Here is a 23,785-nt window from a genome sequence, read left to right as displayed (position 1 = left end):
GAAGGAAATAATTAGGGGGTTTTTAGGGAGCGGCAGAATGCCTCGCTGTCAGATGACAGAGCGTTACCTAATGGTCGTATCTGGGGAAGAGTCAACCGGCCTGTCATTCTCTTGACAGGACAAATGAGCATAATGGTGGCAGGGAAATGGGCGCCTGTTCCCCCTTTTTCCAGCCAGGGAGGTGGGGGGGTGGAGAGGACGGGGGTGAAATGGCAGCGCCTGAGCAGAATAACACAAGGACGTTAACCTTTTACATAAATCTGTTAACACGTGTATGAGTGCTGTTTAAAAGTGAGGCGTGATGCTCTCCTCCTCCAAGGTGCGTCGAGCTCGTTGCAGTTCTTTACTTGAATATATTTGTATGTTATTGCTGCACTAAACTGTCATGTAAACTTATATCTGTACTGGAGCTGCAAGAAAGAAGAAAACACAAACAAGAACAGAGAGAGTAGATTTGTTGAATTGATGTACAAGTAGAGAGCATGACGACATACAGTACATACTCTACGCAGGCTTCACAGTACAGTATGTTCAAATTAGGGCCGTCAAAGTTAACTCGATAATAACATGTTCATTTGTTTTAACGCCACAAATTTCTTTAACGCATTAAAGCAACTTGCGATGCATACTAGCTTGTCGATAAGGAGGTTAAATAACGCTCCAAACTTACGCTAAATTTTGGCGAGGAAATAGTGTCATGTCCATTTTCAAAGGGGTCCGTTGACCTCTGACCTCCAGATATGTGAATGTAAATGGGTTCTATGGGTACCCACGAGTCTCCCCTTTACAGACATGCCCACTTTATGATAATCACATGCAGTTTGGGGCAAGTCATAGTCAAGTCAGCACACTGACACACTGACAGCTGTTGTTGCCTGTTGGGCTGCAGTTTGCCATGTTATGATTGGAGCATATTGTTTTATGCTAAATGCAGTACCTGTGAGGGTTTCTGGACAATATCTGTTATTGTTTTGTGTTGTTAATTGATTTACAATAATAAATATATTCATACATTTGCATAAAGCAGCATATTTGTCCACTCCCATGTTGATAAAAGTATTAAATACTTAACAAATCTCCCTTTAAGGTACATTTTGAACAGATAAAACATGTGTGATTAAATATTTTAATCGATTGAAGGCCCTAGCTCAGAAACATGTCTACATGCAGTAAATACTTTAAATGTATATCATCAAATGTTAAATCAAAACCAGAATCAGTAAAGAAAAATGCACATTTTCCAGTGAGTTATAATGCATGTTTTCCTCAGCACACTTTCCAATACACATACTACCTCACTATTTAGTATGCCAGAAAAAGATTTACTATGTTCCAATACATAGTATGTCAAATGCATTGTGCCAAAAATACCAGGATGTCCTACTACATCCGGTTGTATTTTGAAGTATGCAAGCCAGCATGCTTTTCTGGCTATTCTGACCCACAATCCTCTGCACAAGAGGGTCAAAGTTCAAGGCAGAGTTATGATGAAGTTGTACATCCCAATTGTGTACATACTGCATGCAACAGTGCATACTTTGTAAGGGCAGCTGCAGTACGTACTAAAAGTAAAAAGCAAAATATGCGATTTGGAACATAGCTAATATGATGTTTTCAAACTCAACACTTCCTGTCGATCCTTCACATTAAAAGCCTCACAGAAAAGACAAGTGATTATGACTTTTAGCCTGAAGCAGTTTTACAAAGTGTGGAGTTCCGACTGTAGGAAGACTGAAGACAACATGCAGCAGTTCTCTCTTTGTTGTATTTGAGTATATGAATGGGTAGGAGTTAAACCACCCTCCGAAGCAGAAGGTGGCAGTAGTGCACCTCAGATGTGAAATGAACAGAAGAAGAAGAAGGAGGAGAGGAAGTGGTGCTTTAGCTCAGGTGGATCACATTGTAATCAGAGAAGTTTGTGGATTGTTTTCACTGCTGCTGCTCTTTTAGCTCTTCCTCCTGCACCACAAACATTATGAAGGTAAAAATAAAACACCTTTCCATCTGCCATGTCTGTTCAAACATCCCTCCACCTATAAACCTAAAAACCAAACAAATGTTGAAAGCAGATTGAGATGAGCTTCACAGGTGGAGAGAGGAGGAGAGGTAAACTAGCAGCAGCTGTTGGCTCACCTTGGTTTCTCTCAGTAGATCTAGATGGAGACAGAAAGGAGAGGATATAACAAGTGTTTAAGGTTGTCTCTGTTCCTGTGTCTTTATAATGAACTGATTAAATATGTTGATAATTTACTGTTACATTAAGCTGATACTGTGCCAGGTAATGGTGTAAACAACAATTAAAGTAAAGTAAAGTTTTCCATATTTCAGGTACACGGATTTCCTTAGTAGTATAAGTGGTACTTTATGTACTTCCTGTGTACAAGGTTAACTCTGCAGTGAGCTCTTGATCATATGACAGATGACACTAACACAGCCAGAGAGGAGGTTTTATTACAGGTTGTAGGAGTGATGCAGTCAGGGTGAAATCCCCCAGAGCAAGGCACTAACACAGCTGGATTAGAGGGTTCATTTCTAAGGTTGTTGGTTCAGTTCTTCAGAGCAAGGCTCACACAGTACCAGAGTTACTCCCCTGGGGCAATGTGTAGTTAAAGTACACACATTCATGTAGTTATTTTGAGTATCAAACTGTGTTTTCTTGTGTTGTCACAGATTGATCAGCGCCGTCTGCAGCTGCATCCAGACATCCAGCCGACCTATGACGGCGACGTTCCTCCACTCACATGTTTTGGTAAGCAGCGTTGTATTGGATGTTTACTTCACTCTGCTGGTCTCTCTTAGTTTATTATGGTCTGTCACTCTTGTTAACGTGCATGATATTTAAAGGGTTAGAGCTCACGCTGATGACTGTTCTGGTCTTGACTCTGTAATTTCCGCCCATCTTGCTTAAACTTGATCATAAATTGAGATTATTTCCAAGTGATCATCTTTGATTTTAAAGAAAATCCTTAACAGAATGTAACGTTTAGTGGTACAGCTGGATCTGTTAGATATAGATACTGATATATGTTCTCAAGCAGAAACTTTAAACACTTGTAAACAAGCTAACTAATCAACTTTTCTGTGTAAAAGGGGACAGATAAGGAAGATTTCACTGTGCAAAACAATATTATCATTATTAAAGCAATAACTTAATGCTAGTTAGTGTTAGTGATTTCAAAGATGCCCCACAGTTAAAACAATATAATATCACATCCTTTTTTAATTTAAATTTAATACATTTTACCCATAATTCCTTGCACTTTTAAGTGGGAGAGTATCATGATCGTGATCAGAGGTGTGAGGAGCTGACAGCAGGCTGGAGACGAGACCCAGCTGAGTCTGATCCACATCCACCTGAGTTCTCATCTAGACCAGGAAATCATCCTAATTTCAAAATAAGACTTAATGAACTTTATGAATGACTTAAACTGATATTGATGTTTTTAGGTGTCTAAAATCCGTTCTGCAGCAGTTCATTGCTTTGCTCCCATGCTGGTGCTCACTGACTATGGAGAAGTACCTCATGCAACCACATTTCTAAACATCTAAACTATCCCTTTAAGTCATTCATAAAGTGAACCTGCAGTACTCTGACATATCCAGCAGGAAACTCACCTGCATCTAAAATGTCTGTAAAAATCAGATAATTTCCGTGTTGAATTTACTAAATAGAATCATTTCTAATTACGTCTTAATTTGAAATTCGGATGATTTCCTGGTCTAGATGAGAACTCAGGTGGATGTGGATCAGACTCAGCTGGTCTCGTCTCCAGCCTGCCGTCAGCTCCTCACACCTCTGATCGGCCTCCGAGGTTTCGCCGCGACGCCGAGGTGCAGTTTAACTCTGTGCTGCAGTGCAGTTTAATTCTTCCTGTGCCACATCCTGCATGTTAACAGAGGGGTTATTAACATAACAAACTTAAATGCCCTATATAAATAATATGTTCGCAGAAATGCAAACCGGCTCAGCTGACACTGTTTAGGCAGCGCCTCCAACATCTGTTTATGAGCACTTTGCCTAATGATATCATCCGATATCATTAACTGTGGCAGTGTGCGCCGCAGCAGCAGGTGCAGCTGTTTATGCCCCCCCAACACCTCCCCAGCACACACACACACACACACACACACACACACACTTGAAGAGAAAGACTTTCACAGTCTCCTCCAACAGCAGCACCAACCCTTCCCTCCCCTCCACCCCACCAATCGCCAAACCGCTCATTAGGACAATTTTCCTCAACAAAAAAGCGGCCCCTATGATTTCAATCTGTATATCACCTGTAATTGTAGTTTTTAGCGAGAGCCTGATTCCATACATTTAGCGGGAGTAAACTGCGACTGCGGGTGCGAGCGCTGAAAGCACGCCTCTCGCTGCGGCCGCCAGCTGCAGAGGCTGTTTTTAGATGGCAGCCGCTCTCATAGGCCTCTGGGGGAGGCGGAGGCGGAGCTTGGCGGGCCCCGGCTTTGTTTCCTGACTTGGTTTGCTCTGTTTAGATGCTGGAAATTATAGAAAATTATTGAAATTATTATTTCTGGCAGCGACAATGAGGCTGCTTCCTTTTCCTGACCGGAAGGCCACGTTCAGGGTCCTCACAGGTTCTCTGATCGTACGCTGCTGTAATTAGTCAGATGGTGCATTCAAATGTTGTGCGACACAGAGCGATCTGTTGCATTAGCTCTGTATTATACTGTAGATCCAAAACAAACAACACAATAGGAACTCTCTGCCGTCAGGTGCTCAATGTCGTTCTTTATTTTAACTCTTTGTGCAAACTGATAGTGATTTTTCTTTAATTCTAATAAAGATCACAGCTCTCAGACAGAGGGGTGGACTCGAGTCAGACTGGAGTCACAAACTAGAAAAACCTAATGAATCCATCGCTACCAACCATGTTATACTAGCTTGTCGCAAAAGAGGCTAAATAACGCTCCAAACTTACGCTAAATTGTCGCGAGTTATGGGTGTTGAGGTGAAGGTTCAGGTTCTATGGGTTACCCACGAGTCTCCCCTTTACAGACATGCCCACTTTATGATAATCACATGCAGTTTGGGGCAAGTCATAGTCAAGTCAGCACACTGGAAAAATGACATGTATTGCTCCACGTGTTGATGTTCTCTCGCGGTTTGGGTCAGCTGCATTTGGTCTAATGCTCCTTAAATGAATGCATGTTGGGTGTGTTGTCCATGTGCCTGGTTTCAGTTCAGTTAGTGATGAGTCATTCATAAAAACTATGAGAATGAGCCTTGAAAGCTGTGACTTCAGCGGGTTAAAGGCCCAAAAGTTGCAAAAAAAGTTCCCAAACAAGTGTTGATGATGTAAAACAGAACGTATATGTAACGATAGGGTGGTTTCGCTGATACTTTAAACTGTAAATATCAACGTTCTTCTGTGAATCACAGTTTCTTCGCTCTGACAGTTGAACCCAAAGACAAGCATGTTAGCACCCAGAGGAGGAGTTTGATTTGCGGGCAAAGACCCCGACACTGAACCCGCTCTGGGCACTGAGGGCCAGCAGGGAATACACACCGACCACACACACGCACACACATAATGATGTAGTTCACCAGCTCGTATCTACTCTTGTTAACGCCGTAGTAGCCGTTTACACGTGCACACACGCAACAAAAACACACAGATCAAATATATCCGAACGTGAGAAAACACACAACAAACACACACACTCCTCCTCCTTCCAGCTGTTCTCTAAATGTTGATTACACAAGACACCGGTGGGAGCCTCCTCCTCCTCCTCCTCCCTCCTTCCTCCTCCTCCTCCTCCTCCTCCTCCTCCTCCTCCTCCTCAATCCGGTAGCCGGGCGATTCCCCCACAAGGAGGCTGAGCGGGACCGGCTGACCCGAGGTGCTCAGTGACCCGGGGTTGGGGGTCCAGAGAGGGCCGCGGCCCCGGGGCCTCTTGGCTGGGCTCTACTTCCCCCGTTTCCCTTCCTTCCCTCAGCTCATCTCAGGACGGGAGACATGGGCAGAGACAGAACGGCCCGGGGACAACTGGCCGAGGAGCACAGCGCAAAAATAACAAATTTAAATCATAAAACTCCTCCACTGTCGAGATGCTCGGGTAACTTTGTGTCAAGTGAAACGGAGACGGGGAATTAAAGTGAGATGATTTTTATCCGACGTGAATATTTTCAGGCGTTTGAGGCTCTTATCCAGCAGGAGAATCACATTAATGTGCACGAGGCAACATGTTTATATGAAAATAGTTTCAAAAATCAGTCTAAATCACCAAGTGGAGATTCACTTTTGGGCATCACGTGTTGAGATGAACTTTAAAATCTCTTTATTCAAGTTGTGAAATCAGGAGATGGATTGTCATATGTGACACAAAGCGTGTGATGCATCACAAAATTCTGAGGAATCTGATAAAAAAGTGCAGTCTAATCTAACCCCAGTTGTTCACTATAGTCCAATCAGTGGTCACTAACCAACATGTATCTGCCATTACACACTGCACAGAGACACATATATATATATATATATACATAATAGTATTTAACATGATGTTTTAGGTCGATTTATGCCACAATCACTGACAACCTGACATTTGTGTCTTTCCAGATTGTCATCCTGTCGATCACGGTGCCGAGAGACCTGTCAGTCAGATGTTGAACTCCAACCTGTCAGCAGTCTGTGTGACGTATAAAGGTAAGAGAGCAGGAGAGACATTTATGTTCAGCAATGCCAAAAAAAAAACAGGTTGTCTTCCTGTAAGTGTCGTGGAGCAGGTCGTACACATTGTCAAACTGATTGTGACATGATTGTTTATACCTTGGAGCCTCTGTTGTCTTCCTGTATGACACACTGCATGGGATAGAAGAACACATTTTCCACAATTAACACCTTAATAATATAATTAATGCTGATATGGCAAACTTCAGCTCGAAACAAGGCTGATTTTAAAAAAGCAGCTGCAGAAATGAACACATTCTATTCTAAATACATCCAGAATAAGAAGTCAAACAGCCTTCTGCTCTTGATTTCTTTGTGGTACAAGTAAAAAAAAACTTGTTTTGAGTCGACCTAATTTGCATATCCGTTCATTCAGCATTCAGTTCCTGCATCAGCTGTCTGTTAGCCTGAACTTCCTGCTGGTTAATGTATGCTCGCTGTGCGTTTGCACGACCTGTCTGAAGTGATTTCTGACGGCCTTGTTTAATTAGCCGCATGTGTGTGTACTTTTATACATATTCATCGGCCGCAGATTTCAGCCCGATTGATGTTGTAATTGATTCAGAAGGTTTTATAATTCCTGCAAAAGCAGACTAGGAATTTCAATGACTTTGCAATTTGGGGAGCAGAAGAGGAGGAATAGGAGGGAGGGAGGGAGGAGATGTGAGCGTCTCCACCTGAGGACGGTGTGATTTCTATCAGAGGAAAAGACAGCGAGAGAGGGATGTCAGCTGCTTTGTTGTTCCTCTTTCACAAGTAAATTACACATTTAGGATTTATTAAGACAAGAAACAATTTTCAAATAGTGAAAGCGTGAAGCCTCCATGGAGATGTGCTCATTACTCCGTAGCCTCAGGCCATGTTCACCGCCTCGAATGCATCCTTTTTTTTTCTCTCTTCCTCTTCCCCTCTGTCTGTATTTCTCGGCGCTGCCTGATGCCGTAATGTCACAGCGGTTTGTTCAAAGCTGCGACAATGATTTGGGCTCCCAGCAGGTGCCGCCCCGATGTCTGTTCAATTATTAAAGTGAGGGCCACATGGATGCATTACAGCCGCCGCACCCATTAGATAAAAAGACGACGGCTTTTGACAAGGCGCATATTTCCTCTCTGCCTCACAAAGACGCCGCCGCTGCAGCCCTTTCTTGTTGCTTCTTTTTGTTTTATTCATCACCGTCCTCATGATTTTTTTTCTTTTAGTATGCATGGAAATATTAAAGAGCCATTTGTTCCCTTTCAGTGTTGTGGGCACAAGAGCTATCGTGATCTTTTTGATTCCCTCTCGTCAAACTGAGGTCATGTATGCTCCTTGTAGCTCCCTCAACTCTTTTTAACTTCCCAGCAGCCCCCCCGTCGCCCCAATCTAACCATGAAAACGGCCGTCGTGTTGATAAATAAATCATGTGGTGGACACAAAGTTAAACCTCGACACAATCGCTTCCAGCAGCCGCCTCCCGGCCCTTTTCCCTCTTCCTCAAGAGCTCAGAACTTCACACTTTGTTCAGGCGCTGATTGGTCATTACGGCGTCATCAAAGTATGGGCGGTTGTTGGCATTGGAGCCTTTTGTGGCGACACTAAAAGATGTAACCTATGAATTCTTTATCTGTTACTTCTTCTTCTTCCCTCGTTCAAAAAATCCCCTTAAACTTTCCTTTATTCGTCAAACTCTGAGTGGCAGCAGAAAATGATCTGCAGTGTCAGATCCACACGAGGAGATGTGTGTTTTTAGAAGAGGTTTTCAGAGGAAGGTGAAGATGATGTTGAAATGCAGACGAGAGAGCTTCATTAGCCTCAACACAGAGGTTGACATGATGTTTTTGTTTGACTGTCTGTTCCAGCCGCTTGAGCCTAATGGTGTCCCGTCATCCTGGGCATGATAACAAATATCCCTCATAATGCTGAATTGTGAACAACAAATTAGATTTCCGTGTTGAAATCAGCAGGAGGAGAGCTAGTTAACGTTAGCTATTAGCAGCCGATGGGCAGCACAGTCCTGGCTGTCTAAATAACAGAGATAACAGCTAACCTATGGAGGTTACATTATGGTGCCTTCAAGCTCTATTCCGTAAAAATGAGGCAAAATTATAACGTTATCAGGATGTGTTCAAATGTAATTGTAAAATGTCGTTTTTGGCGAGAAACCTGATGCGGATCATCACGGATTAATAATTAATTCACAACTAGTATGCAAATGGTGATAAAGGAGAGTATGTTGAAGTACATGGGATTTATTGTTTTTTGTTGTGGTATCGTATTGGGTATAAAGAATCGCGCAATTTCACTGGTACTGGTGTCGGCTACTAATTTTCTGGTATTGTGACATCCCTCACTGCTATCATAATTTTTTAAACAATACCCAGTCCTAGCCTCTGGTTCACTTCAGCTACTGACAGTAAGGGCTGCACGATTATGGCCAAAAGGATAATTACAATTATTAATCACGATTATTCCTACATTTTTGGGACAAAATATTTTTATTGCAATTTCACATTTAAATAAAACAAATCTTTGCACCAAAATATGACTGGTCCTTATACACAGTTCATCTCCAGAAGCAAAATAAAATTGTTCCAAAACCTTTTATGAAAAATTAAATCAACAGAGCACTGCTTTCACGTTTCTGTTGTGCTAAATTCCTGCTAATTAACAAATCTTTGCATCAAAATAAGACTTATATTAAGGTTCTTCTTCACCTGAATTCAGTGCATTTCAATTTGTTCTGTCGTATGACAGAGAGCAGACGGGCAAAGCAAGTAATATAGAGTATTTTACTCCTCTAGTTTGGACTGCAGCCACAACATTCGGGAAAGTTGGGCATCACAGCCCCCAAAAAGTGAAGCCAAAACTTCACTATTGCCCCGTGGTGACTGGCTGTTAGTTTAGGAAGCGCTTGATTTGATATGCAGCAGAGCTTTCTGTGAGTGGAGCATTTTAAACGCCCGTATCATAGTGGATCGTGTTCATTTAATTGTGGTTAGCCAAAGTCTTGATCACGATTAATTGTGCAGCCCTACTGACAGTTTGATCCATGTTAGCTTCAAGTTTTAACTCAGTATTGAAATGGAACCAGGTCCAGTCGTCCCCACCTGTCCTTAAACTATACACTTTCACTCTTTGTTGTCATATGCAGAGTTGTTTGGATTTTACAGCATTGATTTTTACAATATGTGAAATTTCAGCAAATTTCAAATTCAAACAGAAGTCCAATTTTTTTATGCATTCAAACGCTTCTCTCCCATCTTTTAAAGTGAAGAAAAAAAAGTACAGTAGAGTAATATCAGGCCACACATGCATCTCTCCACTCCTACACCAACGCACCCCAACCTCTCTTCCTCTTCCTCCTCCTCCTCCTCCTTCTTGTTTGATTCTTCGCTGTGTGTTCTGTACATGCCAACAAATCCTAATTGCACCCCACACTCTTTTCTTCCCATCGATGCCGCGCGATTCGTGCCACCAAATTCCTTGTGTGCTAATTAGGCACGCAACCACGGTGGATACACTCCTGACAGGTGCTGCTGGCCTGCCGGGGTCACACACACACACACACACACACACAGGGAGAGACAGACAGAGAGAACGAGAGACGCTCGTGCTCACAGCATTAAAAATAAATGGAGAGAGGAGAATAACGAGAGAGGCAAGACGTGTTAATTTCTAGCTTCCATCTGTTATTACATAAGCACTGCCAACAACGACGCATCTCTGGAAGAACAGCGAGAGGAGAACGAGAGGAGGAGAGGAAGACAGAGAGCAGCCATAACTGAAGTCCTCCTGCATGGAAGAAGAATTCCTCGGGGAGGCCGGCGGAGTGGAAATCAGATTGATTGAGCAAACGAGAACTTGATTCATTTGAAGATTTCGCTTCCAAAACAGTTTGAACACATAACCTGGTGTTCCTTTTTTCAAAATGTGGCAAAAAACCCAAATGTGCCGTCTAAAATGTTTTGCCGTTTCAGAAGTTAAGGCCTCCAGAGAGCTCAGAAATGTTTAAATGAGAGTTTTAAACTTTTTCTTGCTTGCAAACAATTTTGTAAAAGAGAGAAACGAAGAAACAAGTAAAGGCATGTATGGATTAGTAGCAGTGAGCAACCCCGCGTCTGAGAAGTGAAGCCAACGCTGAAGTGCCTTAAACCTGCATTCTTTCTAACAGCCAGCAGGGGGCGACTCCTGTGGTTGCAAAAAGAAGTCTGATAGAAGTCTATGAGAAAATGAGCTTACTTCTCACTTGATTTATTACCTTAGTAAACATTGTAAACATGAGTTTATGGTCTCAATCTCTAGTTTCAAGTCTTCTTCAATACAGCATGATGTTCATTTAGTAAATTATGGTCCCATTTAGAGTCCTACAGACCATAAACAGGGGATGCTTTAGGGCGGGGCTACCTTGTGATTGACAAAATGCCGAACTCGAAGCTTCAAAACGGCTGTCCACAAACCAATGGGTGACGTCCACTTCTTATATACAGTCTGTGATTAGTACCAACATGAATTTCCAAGAAGCTTTTGGAAATGCAAAGAAGATGGAAGAGTTTCTATAGAAAACGTCACAGCAACGGAGCCATGTGGCGTGATTTATGAGGTGAATTCATCATTAATAAGCTGCTTCTAAATACATTTTATTATCACAGAGTGATTTTGCTCTCTGGCTGAGAGTTAGATGAGAAGATTGATACCACTCTCATGTCTGTTAGCTTAGCATAAAGACTGGAAACGGAGGGAAACAGTTAGCCCTCATTCTCACATTTGCAGTATTTGCAGAAAACCCCTTACTAATTCTGACAATGATCTACTTCTGCTGATGTTTTCTTAAAGCTCAACATTTTCCACCAGCTGAAGCTGTCCTGTAATAATAATCCAGTGACAGTGAAGACGTACCGGGTGTCATCTAACAAAAACAATCAGAGGAACAATGGGACGAGCCGAAAACAAAGAGCTCCGCCGAGTGACGAGCACATCGAAGCGCCGGTCGGGTCTCTGCTGCGTGTTTGGGTTTGGGATCTTTTCCACCGCCGAGGCGCTGAGGCCCTGGACGTGTTGATGTCCTGAGGTGGCGTTTGTTTCCTGTCACGAGGTGCAGCAGACAGGAACGCTGCCTTTTGTTTTCGTGGACGGAAAGACACCGGGAGAGGCTGTGAATGTTTGCAGGGACGGTTCAGATTCTTTCCCAGGGCGGAGGGTCGCTCGCTGCCAGAATACACACCAGTCCTCCATAGATCTTTGCAGCATTTCAACACTCCTACAGTGATATATTTTGGACTGCCTGTAGCTGCTCTGTCTCTAACCGGCAGTGTGGGAACACATTATAATTGTTTGTTCAATTATTTTTCTTGGATGCTGCACCTGCACTTCACCAAGTGAACTCCTGAGACCGAAGTGCAATTAAGCCCCACAGAGCAGCGCGGCGGCCTGTTTAAACAGCGGGGAGGGAGGCGGGTAAATACCTTTTTAGTGCTCAAGGTAACAAGCAAGTGGTGACAGTGAGAAGGCTCGCAGGGAGCAATTTCCTATTTATTTGTCTTGTGATTTGACCTCTCTCTTGACAAGGTTCCAGAGCTTATTACCGTGTCTGTCCTGCTCTCTAATCGAGGCCCATTACACATGTTCAGCAGGCTGGAAGAGCCAGATGTGGGCGAAAGATAAAGGAGGCAGCTACTTGTGCTGACCGGAGTTGACGCTCTCTGAATTGTCTTTGTGAGGTTGGAAATTTCACGGATAAGTAGCTCAGATGTTTGCAGAAATAGTAAATTGTGTTTTCTGACCTCCGCCGGCCGTTTTAATGAGAAGTTCTACATAGTGAAGTGCAGAGGTGTGAAGATGTTTCATAGGGAGGAGAAAAAGTTGATACTCTCTGCAAAGGTTAAAGCACCAGAAAACATGGTGTGTTTCATGTTAACAGTTACTGGATGTGGCTTTTGTCAGCTGTTGTCAGACGTTTGTTAGAAATGCAGAAATGTTTACAGAAAATTAATCTCTGACATGCTCTTGTTCCAGCTTCTCCAACGAGATCATTAGTAATAATTATAATAATTATATCGCTTTGGCTTTTAGCTTCGTTGGCCAGACAAAATAAGCACATTTCTTTTTTTTCCACTTCTAAACAATCTTTCAGCTAATCAAATTTGGTAAGAGCAACTTTTAACTGGTGATGAAACAGTCTCAGTTTAAAGTCTCAAAGTAAACGAGACCATCAGAGAAAAGATTGATCCATAGTTGATTAGTTGACAATGTTTGTCATCGGTGCCACCGGGTCTGATTTCGTGCAAAATCAGACAAAGATCATGCATGTTCACCAGAAACTCCGCTCAGACTCCAGCGGCGACCAGCCTGCCGCGGTCAGACCCAGATCCAGCTTCGCTGCCGCCTTCCACCTGCAGTCAGAGCTCCGGCTGGAGGTCTGTCAGACCCTGCTGCACTCAAATGAGAGACAAGGTCTAAAGGGACTTTGGTGCTCGAAAACACTACCGCTTTTGTCCACAGGGACCGCCAAAATCAACACAAAATGAAAATTCCTCATAGGAGCTTTAAGGAAATTAAAGACGGACTGTTGCATCCGTACGATTCAAGTGTTTGACAATCACTTCCTCATCACAGGGGACTCTCTCTGTCACACTGATGTCTGCTGGTGTCTTTGGGAATGACCATTTACATTCACAGCATATTTACTATTGGCAGTCAGCTCGTCCTGCACAGAGATGCCAGTCAGTGTTGTACAGCTTGCTCTGTCTTCAGTCACACAGCTATCACCCCAGCCATGCATACCTCCCTCTATGCTTTCCATGCTCACCGCCCTGCATGCATTATTCACAGCCAAATTAAAATACCGGGCCGAGAGTGAGAGTTGCATGTTAAGGCAGCTGAATCGGGGAGGTGCCGTCACAACAGCTGAAAGTGTCTGTCACAGAGTTATAACTTTTTTTTTTTTTCCCATAGTTCCCCGGCAGTGCAGCTGCCTAAATGAGAGGGATTAAGTTAACTCCCTGCTTAGAGGAAGAGCAGGCCCTGGATTAGGGCACTGGGCATGGACACAGAGAGCATTCAAGCAAGAGCCACAGCTTTTTAAAAAAGAGACGTGGGGGAGAGAGGAGGCAGCGGTGCACAGCCCTCGCAGGGACCGGCGGCCGAGTTGCTTGAACAAATACATTGACAAGTGTAACGCCGCACCCGCGACATGGAAAAGTGTGTCGAAGCAGAGAGGGGGAACACTGGCGGACACGCCGACAATCACAAATGCTTTTTTTCCTTCTTCTTCCACCTCGCTCTCACTCCTCCATCTCCTGTCATAACCTGAAACACTGTCTCTTCCAGAAATACAAGAAATATCTCCTCATCTACAGTAAATGTTATGGAAATCAATATTACAACATTATTAGCATAGTGGCAGGTGCTACGACGCAGAGACGAAAACAATTTTTTTACTATAATAGTGTTTGAGCCAAAATAGCCGAAATTTTTGTTATTGTGGTTAAATAAATGTAATTTATGGTGTTGTTAGATTGCTGCTAGACTGCCCCGTTAAAACAGATGCGTCAAGCAGGAGAGCAAATAGGCTTTTTGGACGATTTTCGCAGTGAAAATGTTGCTTTTTAAAGGCTAAACACCAACAAATATGGATTGAAACTGAATATTTCTTTAGATTTTGCTTCTAAGTAGCAAAAAAATATACTGTATATATTTTTAAATAGTTTTATTTTTTGTATAAATTAACCAGTAAGTGTGTTGTTATGATTTTATTTTAGTTATAAATGAGCAAATCCGAAAAATCCTGGTGCACCCCCTGTGATCTTTGGCGCCCCCCTAAGAGGGGCCCAGACCCCAGGTTGGGAACCCCTACTTTATGAGATTAGAATATTTGTATTATGTAAGTTAAAGACATGCATTGAGATGTTTCCTTACTGAAACACCTTCAGCTTTTCATAAACAATTTGGGTGTACAGGTCATTGAATGCATCACAGCATCACATATTTTATTTTGCTTTTGGGCAAATGCTCCAAATATGAAACTAGAACTGGACCTAAATATCTTCTTTTCCAAAGCTGTATTAGTAGAAATGTTTACTGCTGCATGTCCGATTGTGTTTGTAAACTAATCCTTGTCCTGAGAATGCACTGAGAAAAAAGACCTTTCTTTCTTTAAAAGGAGAAACAGCTTAGTGTACGTTGGCCCTGTGTTAATGTGAATCCTTAATTGAGACAGAAAAATAATGCATATATCTATTTTCAAAAGTAAAAACGATGCATCTCCTCCTCTCGTTACCTGATACAGTAATAGTCCAACCTAAATGTATGCACACCCTGTTCTCTGAGGTCTGTAAAGCCCTCACAGAGAGGAGAAAAAAAAACCTGGGAAGGAGTGGAGATGAGAACAGGTGGTGAAACAGTGTGAGAAACACGAGGGAGAAAAACAACAGACACCTGCTCATGAAACCCAACCTGGTTCCTCCATCACATTCCAGCAGAGTTCAGCTGACTGAGCTGCTCAGACAGCGGCTCCGTCTCCGACACTAAATTATACCGCTGACAGTGGGACCGTATGAGGGAAACGGCATTCATAAAGCACATATGTCTGGATACTCTTTCTATAGTGGTGTCTCTATACCTAAATATCTTTTTTTTAACTGGCATTTTGGCGATCATTGGACTCTGAAACTCTCCACTAAATCATACAGTAATTCAGAAAAACTAAGTCAAATCTAAGGGCCCTATCTTACACCCGTTGCACAGCGCGACTGTCATTGCTAGTTTCAGGCCGACGCAGTTGTCATTTTCACGCCCAGCGCCCTCGTTGTGTAAGTAGCAAATGTGGGTGTTGGCGCATACTGATCTTGAGGCAGCAGAAAGCGCCGTTGACCAACAAAAACCTGGTCTAAAGTCAATGGCCCAGTGTTTTCCTGCTTTTTAAAGGCTGCATTATTCAGATAGTAAGATGCATCATCAGCGTCAAACACTCATTCTGGTGAATTTTCATGCACCAATTTTAAGGTGGAAATGGTTTTATTTATGTGAAGGAAAACACAAAATCCTCTGTCACACATGACTCATGATGAGTCCATGAGTGCTGTTTTTACGCCTCATGTGGACAGTGCACAAACGTCTCTGCCCTCTGTGTGTGCGAGTGTAGACGTAGGCTACTTCAAACTTTGCGGGCGTTTTTTGAGGCTGTTGTCTTCGTGCGTTATGCACCACCTCTCTGGCATTGCCCGGCTTCAAGCCTGTGCGTAATGCAGCCTCGGGATTCAGCACCCCCTGTCAATTAACAGCGACAAATAGTAAACAATGTGCCCTCCTAATCAGTAAACAGCATATAAAACTCATCAATATAAGACAACTCTCGGGCCGTGCCGAATAGTTCGAAGCTTCATTCATAATGTTGACATTCTAAATCTACACTAATATTAATTATATTATACGATTTGTAGAACTGGATTAGGTTTTTATTTAACGTAATATTCTGCTTCAATCCATATTTGTTGCTGTTTAGCCTTTCAAAAACAACATTTTCCCTGCAGCAAACCGCTCGCTTCTCCAATTTGCTGAAGCCACCATTTAAATAGCAATGCGCCCGGTGCTGACTTTTAAAGGGAATGGGACATGACATTGGTTTAAATCATGTTATGCCCACACACCTATGATTAATTAAGAGACTAAATACAACCTCTTACGCCTCACTTTCCGACCAGATTATGCGCCACTTAACTAGCAAAAGTGGAGTTGCACATGCCCTAAATGCACTATAGACCATGTGCTGTAGATTGTTTAAATATGGCCTTAAGTCTTTATGTTTATTGAATCATCTGATTAATTTAGCTGATTCAAACCCGGATTGGGTTTTATTATCAGTGTCAGATTTTTGGGGATTCTGGTTTTTACTCGGCAAAGTCAGAGTAACACCAGAAATCAGGAATATCTCACAGCTATGAGGTTATATATATAAATAGGTTTAGATCATTTTCAGGTATCTATTGTCATTTTATGTCAAATGTATGTCCAGTGGATTAAAGGTTAAGTCTGAAGCATGATGAGTGAGGACAAGTGCATGATTTCCGGTGATGATTTCCAAAATATCTGCCATGTAGTTTCAGAATCAGAAGCATCAAACTGGATATTTGAGTTAATAATTAACCGGCCCTGATATTCTCTGTCTTGTTCCCGCTGCAGGGAGAGGAACCTCCGTCACGTCAGCTCCGTGACATCGCAGCGACCGCGACACCGCAGCCAACCGGCGATGACGGATGCCTTTTTGTCTTCTGCAGTCAGGCCGGATCGACTGGCCTGCGGACGACTGTAATTGCACCGACAGGTGACACATATGTGGAAACCAGAAGATGATGGGGGAGACTACTTAAATCATGTGACCTGCACCTCACACGCCTCCTCCGAGTACCGTAAGTGTCTGAAGAGCTTCACTCTGATATTAGGTGACATTTAGGAAACAAAGTGGTGTGCTTAAACTGATAAGATCCTGTAATTTACAATACAATGCTGCTCATTGAAGACATGTTGAATGATAATCAAGGGAAAATGGCTTAAAAAGAACCCACATAATGGAGGAATTAATGATACCTGAGCTGCATCAATGAGAAGTTACTGCGTTTAAAGAAACACTTCCTCGTGCCAACAGTAGTGTTTGTTTTCTCCTATTTAAGACCACGTTACCCATCAGCCCTGCTGCGTCCTGCCTCCTCTTCTCCTACATTAACATTTGAAATAACATGAATTAACATTCATCCTTTCTCTTCACTATTTGTGTAAAAATAACTAGTGCAGTTTTGTGGTTCCCCCTTTTAATTTGGAAAAATGCAATATAACAGTGTACAAAACCTTCCAGATATTTGTACCTAACACCCTTTTCTAGTTTTTCTATACATGTACAGTATACTGTATATGCATATGCACGAAAAGAGGCATGCACCCTTCCACATGTACAGATTTAACACATACATGCATCAATATTCATCTGCAGACCCACACGTATACAGCCTACATGTCCATGTGTACTTCTCCTTCAATCTGTCAGTAGTTCTGTTTAACTTTCTTCTTGCACGGAGGCATCGTCATGTCAAAGGCCAAACTGTTGACACAAAGTTGAGTCCCTTCAGCTCGATTCATTACGTTTCTTGTTTTGGGCAATAATCTATCGGCATCATCTCCAGCTCACATTTTGATATGTACGTTTCATTCAGTGCGACCTAATTATGACCGTTTCCCCTTGAATCATTCTCTGAACCTCGACAGCGGGGCGGCGGTGTAAAGTGCGCCGTTTGAAGCAGATATTTGTGTTTTGCTTTGACAAACTTCAGAGAAAGAGTTGAGCTCTTCGTCATCTGTGGACCAATTAGCAAACAAATTTCCCAGCAAACAGTGACAGTGAAGAAATGTATGTTCTTGTAGGTAGATCATTAGTTGGAAATAGATGAAAACCCCCCTCAATGCTGCGTCCTCGCTCCCCGACTGTTTCAAAGCTTGTTTTGTGCTGTCGAATCCCCTCGTTGTTTATTAGTCGGGGCGAACTCGAACCGAATCTTTGCCCCGGCTTCTGTCTCAGACACATCTAAGCCGGCGAAGCCTGTGATAGCCCTCTTCTCCTCTAAACAGAGCAACAGACCCACAGGGCCAAGAAGGAGCTGCAGCTCGCTCGGAGCCCGGGGGAGGCGCGATCCGGCTCCTCTTTGTCAGAGCTCTACATCGTCACTTTTCATCGACGGGGGGCTCTAATGTACTCGCCGTCTTCCTCGCCGCTTGAGTGTTCTCTGTTTGGCTGCTGTCACTGAGAAAAGACACATAAGTACTGGCACTGTATCTTTTCACACACTCTTTCTCTCTCAGACATACAGTGTGTGGACGGAGCGTTGTGCTCTCCAGGGCTGAGATTTCTCCCCTCTCTGTCTTTATCTGCTGGTAAATGTTGACAGACCACTGAACCCTGATGTCGGACTGTGACAGGCGTAGCTGTTTGTAAAGTGTTGGGGTGAGAAAAAAGCGAAACAAAGGGGCCTCTGGTGTGGTGGTTAGCCATCATGGCTGCTCAGCTCGCAGTGAAAGGACCTCTAACACCATCCCTGCTCCGCCACGGAGGCGAGCGCTCGGCTGCGCCCGGGTCGGCCGGCTCGCAGACCATTAGGGAAATGGCTGAAGGGTTCTCGTGTTTCAAACCCGGCTGCACTGTTCAAATTAATGAGGGGATTGTCAGCATATCAGAGGTGATGGGTGTGACGAGCGAGGCCCCAGTACGGATCCTCAAAACAAGAGCGCTCAGGACAAAATTCACTTCAGTGACTGTTGTCTTTGGCCTAGTTTGTGCTCCGCTTTGGATGCAGATGAATGCAGTTTTCTACCACATCTGACCACCTGACTGAGTTTTAGATACAGATGGAGGGACCGCGAGAGAGACAACAAACTGAATTTAAGGAGGATCAAAAAGGCTGTTATTTTATTGCTACCTGGCCTTTCAAGTAAAATCAATCAAATTTATGACTTTATAAACTTCATAATAATAAATATCCAAATTGTTTCTTGTAAATTCTGAGGTTTTTCTTGCAATATCCCCCCCCAGCTCCGTAATTATATTTATTTATTGTACCTACAATAGCTCAAATAGGCCGTGGTACTGTATGCTGGAGACAGAGACTCTCTTTTCTTTTTTTAAACTCACCAGCTGCAGTTCAGCTGCTGAAGTGTCACAGGCGCTCACCTCTCCTCGTTTGATATGCTTCCCCTGCATCTTTTCTCCCCCCTCTTGACTTCCTGTGGGAACTGCGTTTGTCGAGCGGTCACGTCTGAACAACCCGCCGACGCGACAGTCCATGAAGACACAAAGACACAAAGGTGAGGACAGACAATGAGGTGCGGCGCTCGCGGGGTCTCGACCCGCCGGGGCCACCGAGCTTTGACGGTGACAGCGTCTTCCGCCGAGGATGTCGCCCTGACACATCAGGAGAAACAATGGAGGCCGGGCCGGGAGGATGGAGCTGAGCAGATTGAATCTGGTTTCTTTGAATGGAGATGAAAATGTGTCACACACCTCTGTATTGTAGCTCTGTGGCTCTAACACGGCCTACAGGGACGGGACACAGAAGATTGGATTTCAGCTGCTGAAGGCCAATTTAAATGTGTCCTCGGTGTCCATCCCTGCTGACATGCCCTTGAGCAAGACCCTGCCTGCTTGAGCTTTTTGGTGAAATGTCATGATGTGGAATTAAAATGAATGAACGTGAATTAAACAGAATGAAGGTGAAAACTTAGAAGAAGATATGAGCCGACCCATTTATGGATCTATCACCTCCAGTGCAGGGCGAGCACGTGACTTATCTGCTCCTCATCGGATCTTACTTTACCGATTTCACATGCACACGTGTGCTTCTTTCCTCTCTCGTAATCTGCTACCTGTTGTCTCAGTCGTGCACGCTGCAGATTGCAGGAGGAAGTATGGTGGCTGAGAAGGGTCGAACGAATACAAACAGCGTTGTGGCTCTTGCATTCACATTGTGGCTTTTGCATTCGCGTTGTGGTTTTTTTTTCATTGTGGCTTGATCAAATGTTTGCAGAAAGACTCATAGACTCGGATGCACAAATACAAGTTGCACCTACAGATGATTTTGGATTTCAAAGATGCAGAAGATGTTGATATACATAATACTGCATGTCAAAATATGGAAGCGTAGATTTTTTTTTAAATGTTGTGTAACGTCCTGATTGGCCTTTGGTTTCAGCAGGTATGAGGATACAAAGTGTGTTTTAACACATGCTGTACTGGGGTATGATTGACTTGCATTGAAGCTCTCACTGGGTTGAACACCATACAGTTCCTAAAGGGTTTCTTATCCGACGTAAGCTGTTTAGTTTAGGGTTGTTTTCAGGTTTTAGTTCTCAACATCAAGAAAGCGTCCTCCCGGTAGAAGATGTGTCTGCTGTGAAAGGCAGGTGAAAAGAGACAGTTGGACACAGACTTAAATGTAGTGACTCCTGACCTCTCGTGCACCCTCAGAGGAAAAACATCCAGGTCTTTAGATAGCTTTCACACCGCTGATTAAACTAAAGCTGAGCTCATCGTTTTCTCTCCTCGTCCTCACACCCGTTTCCAGGCCTGTCCACTTGTTTTTCTTTTTTCTTTCTCTCTCTCCGTTCCCCCTCCATCTCAGGGAATTCACTTCACTTTAATTGTTTGACAGTCTTTTCCTGCCTTTATGCCGCAGAAGGTGCCGAGGATTTTTTCCTCCTTTTTTGAGGCATTAATAACATTCCGCTCGACTGATTCCCCAGGGCACAACCTCATTATGGCTTATAGGCAGAAAAAATAAACTGTCTGTAGCGCCTGGCAGCTTTTTTCCCTCCTTTTCTCAGAGAAATGAGGAGTTGGTGTAAAGTGGCTGCTTATAAAACAGTCTTCTTGTTGCTAACTAAAACACATGTCCAGGGTGTTATCTGTTTCCATGACAGGAAGTGAGTGGCTGGCTGCAGAGAGACGGCTGCTGTTGACGGCAGTCTGCACTGGGTGGCAGCACTGTGGGTGAGATTACAGAGGAAATGTGTGAGCCAGCATGTAAAAAAGGCAGACTTTAAAGGGCAGGTCTGCATTTTAATCCGTGGTAACACTTCACTTGACCGCCCCTCCCCCTTATTTAGCATTTATAAGTATTATAAAAACACTTAATAAATGCTTTATAACACTTAAAGTAGTTGCAAGCAGATTTAAGATCATTAATATATTTATCAACAATTATATCTGCATTTATCAGCATCCATCTCCATGACAACTGATCTGAAGATGGAGATGCACGTCAACAGATTTATCTCGATAAGTGAGAAAACTGCTGATGAATATAGCAGCCCGGTCGCATGAAAAAGCGTATGAATGACACGACAATTCAAAAGGCATTTCACGTGCCATAACAACGCCGTTCTTGTTTTTGGCGTGTCATTTGTACACCGTGTAGTCTGTACTGAGTGCAATGTAAACGCATCCGTGTAAATATGCAACGCTCAGAGCACCCCGGCTCATCAAGTTAAAAGATATATAAAAGTATTTCCTTTTGAAGTGAGAAACAGGTCTAATAATCCAAACTTCTCTCTGATGTAAAGTCAGTTTTAAAAGCATCAAATCATCCAAGGGTTTAAGGCACATCAGTATTTTCATCTCGTGCTGTTTATTCCAGCTGGAAGCCGGCCAGTCCTCTGCTGCTGGACACACAGCAGCCTGGGGTCAAAAGCCTTGCTCGAGGGCAGCGGGGCAGCAGCAGGTTGAGTCAGAGGGCGTCCTCATTGACACGGAGCAGGAACATGTGACCATGTAACACCGCGGTCGGCTGACGGCAGCTTTGAATTTTACAAGCGAATTATTTCAACTTTCAAGACGTCACCTCTGTGACTTTTTGGAGAACCTGTTGACCTTCACTGTGACCTTCATGTTGTAAACCTGCTTCTTCACAAACTCATGTTAGAACCACTTCATTGTAGAAGAGGATATTCCTTGTTATTTCTGCACACTGTCAGAAAATAGACCTTCATGGAGTATCAGATAAACAGTTTTATACAGCAACAATCAAAAGACGACGGAGACAGTTAGACCGTCTGTTTATGACGTTTGCTTGTCAGGTGCAGCTTTGTAAAACTATTGAAGGTAGAGGACACTTAAATCCTTCCGAAATGAAGAAATTAGTTATTTATTTTTCATAATTTATGAATGGAGTTCTGAATGGTAATATTTTTGCTTGCAATTTAATCAAAATGTACGACGGTATGTTAGGGCCATTGTAAGTAAAAAAAATACTAATTACGGAGCTGGGGGAGGGGGTTATATTCTGAGAATGATCTCCGAGATTGAAGTAAGAAATTTACAAAAAAAAACGTGGATATTCTCTGAGATTAAAGGGACAAATTTAAGATAAAAAAATTACAAATTTGCAATGTTGTAAAGTCATAAATTTACGGAAAAAAACTGATATTCTTTGATATTAAAGTGGCAAATGTATGAGAAAAAACTCAAACATTTGCTTGATTATAAAGTCATAAATTTACAGGGGAAAAAACTGATAATTTCTGAGACTAAAGTGGCAAATTTACGAGAAAAAAACTCAAACATTTGCAGGATTATATAATCATAAATTTATGAGAAAACAACTCTGATATTCTCTGATATTAAGGAGGCAAATTTATAAGAAAAAACTCACAAATTTGCAAGATTGTAAAGTCATTCTTGTAAATGTAGGACTTTATAATCTCGCAAATTTGTGAGTTTTTTCTTTTAATTTTGCCATTTTAATCTCAGAATATCCACGTTTTTTTCTGGTAAATTTATGACTTTAATCTTGGGAATTCAGGAGTTTATTCTCTGAATATTACCTATGACTATTTGTAACCTACAATGGCCTTAATGCGCTGTAGAAGAAGTAGAATATATCCAGATACATGCCCCTTAAATATGAAGCTTGATATTCTTTCTGTATTCTCATCCATGTTCAGAGCCGATAGCAGTAACACAAAATGACTGATCCGATGCAAACGCTCTCTCCTCCTCTTCCTCAGCAGCCACAATGTGTTTCTGCCTGAATGCACACAGTGATTGAATATTCAATATGAAGCCGATTTATCATATATACGCTATATGAGTCATGTTCGGTCGGTCTTGTCACTATTTCAATCGTCTGCTGCTCCTTCACGGAGACAGATTCCTGTACACTAAATGTAGATTCTGTTTCTAAAAGCTTTCCCTTGCACTCTATTTATATTCATTGAGTTAAGTTAAGGGTTTGGTTTGTTGGAGAGGAGTTAAGCGTCAATACGACTTCAATCAGCATCCAGGCAAGGTCTGCATCAAACCCCACTAATGTGCCTCCCAAACAGATCTTAGCGTTGCCGTTATTGAGTGAAGGGTTGTAATTAAAGGCAGGTTCACATCGATGAATATGGGTTATTTAGCTGAAAAGATCATTTCTGGTGATGCTTTACATAATCCTTAAAATACACAAGGAAAGCGCTGCTCTTGAGGAAAAAAATATAAATTAATGGGAAAGCTAATGGACATGTTGATGGCATTTGGGTAAACCTAATAAGAATTGATTCTTGGTTGTGAGAACATTTTCTCCGCCGTGCTTTACATG

The 23,785-nt window shown here is 42.7% G+C and overlaps 1 long non-coding RNA gene across 1 annotated transcript in view; it reads left to right on the top strand.

The window, feature by feature from the left end:
- Positions 1-502: 502 nt before the first annotated feature.
- Positions 503-23,785, top strand: part of LOC141762754 (uncharacterized) — a 52,437-nt gene continuing 29,154 nt past the window's right edge. The window contains exons 1-3 of the long non-coding RNA XR_012592888.1: positions 503-2,749; positions 6,582-6,668; positions 16,848-17,074. This is a non-coding gene — a long non-coding RNA (uncharacterized LOC141762754). The remainder of the gene's footprint in view (positions 2,750-6,581; positions 6,669-16,847; positions 17,075-23,785) is intronic.

Source organism: Sebastes fasciatus, chromosome 24, assembly GCF_043250625.1.
Source record: "Sebastes fasciatus isolate fSebFas1 chromosome 24, fSebFas1.pri, whole genome shotgun sequence".
Taxonomy (NCBI): Eukaryota; Metazoa; Chordata; class Actinopteri; order Perciformes; family Sebastidae; genus Sebastes; species Sebastes fasciatus.
This window is presented reverse-complemented; position numbering and strand designations above follow the sequence as displayed.